The following is a 1,712-nucleotide window of genomic DNA, read 5'->3' on the forward strand; positions in this document are numbered from 1 at the left end:
GCTTTCCTTGACCATCCAATCTACAGTAGGTCCTCCATGATTCATTATCATTTTTCCTGATCTTTTGCCCTCAAACTCCCTACTTATTTTGGTGTGATGGCAATTCCTAATGATTTTGTTTGCTTCTATTTTGTATGACTCTCTGCTAGACTATAACTTACATCGGTGCCTAGGTCTTTTTCATCACCATTTTTGTTTTTTTGAGCCAGAGTTTTGCTCTTGTTGCCCACGCTGGAGTGCAGTGGAGCAATCTCAGCTGACCACAACTCCCTCCCAGGTTCAAGTGATTCTCCTGCCTCAGCCTGCCGAGTAGCTGGGATTACAGGCACCTGCCACCACGCCCAGCTAATTTTGTATTTTTAGTAGAGATGGAGTTTCTCCATGTTGGTCAGGCTGATCTCAAACTCTCGACCTCAGGTGATACGCCCACCTCAGCCTCCCAAAGTGCTGGGATTACAGGAGTGAACCACCTCGCCCAGTCTTTCATCACTATTATTATTAGTGAGTATACAAACCTAGATGGTAAAACCTACTACACACCTAAGCTATATGGTATAGCCTATTGCTCACAGGCCACAAACCTGTACAGCACGTTACTATACTGGATACTACAGGCAATTGTAACACAATGGTAAGTACTTGTGTATCTAAACATAGAGAACGTAATGCGTTATGCCACGATGTTATTGATGGCTACAGCATCACCAGACGAGAGGAATTTTTCAGCTCCACTATAATTTTAGGGGACTGCTGTTGTATGTGCAGTCCGTCGTTGACCAAAACATCCGTATGCAGCACAGGACTGTATTCTTTTGCCTTCCTCGAACTGACTTCACCCAATTGCCTTTAGTAGGGTGCGCTGTCCTAAGGCAAATACGGTAAGTTCATCATCTGACTTCTCACATACATTTTTCTTGATGATTAAAATGAGGTGCAAACCCTAATCTTTTTTTTTATTTCTTTATTTATAAAAAGCCTACAGCACCCAATATTCCCAGGCGGTCTCCCTTCCAAGAACTAACCAGGCCTGACCCTACTTAGCTTCCAAGACCAGACACAAACAGGTGCATTCAGGGTGGTATGGCCATAGAGGTAAGACCTCATCTTAATCAATTTCATACTTTTTCCAAGAATGCTACTTCTTGAATGAAAAGATGCAACGTCATTAAAAACTGCAATTCACTCATTCCAGTGGTTACTTAGTATCTTAGCGCCTCAATTTCTTCCACTCCAGGTAACCCACATATCACATGGAATCTCTGGTGTTTCAGGAAAAACAAAACAAAACAAAAACCTTGCTTGCTCCTTTATCATCTCCTTCCTTTCTAGTCCCTACCCTTCCTCCTCAGCTACAACAACGTAACCCAACGCAACCCAACCTAACCCAAATTCTCATTTTCTCAGGCAGAGCAGCTTAACCACAATTTCTAGAGCTAACCACTTACCAGCTATGTGACCTTAGGCAAATTACTAAACCTCTTTGTGCCTTGGTTTCCTCATTGGTTAAGGAGAAATAATAGCACTTGTAACAGTACATGTACTATGACCCAGCACGATGGCTCACACCTGTAATCCCAGCACTTTGGGAGCCCGAGGTGGGTGGATCACCTGCGGTCAGGAGTTCAAGACCAGCCTGACCAAAATGGTGAAACCCCATCTCTACTAAAAATAAAAAAATTAGCTGGGCAGCTACTCAGGAGGCTAAGACAGGA

This window comes from Callithrix jacchus, chromosome 5 (assembly GCF_049354715.1).
Source record: "Callithrix jacchus isolate 240 chromosome 5, calJac240_pri, whole genome shotgun sequence".
NCBI classification, from domain to species: Eukaryota; Metazoa; Chordata; class Mammalia; order Primates; family Cebidae; genus Callithrix; species Callithrix jacchus.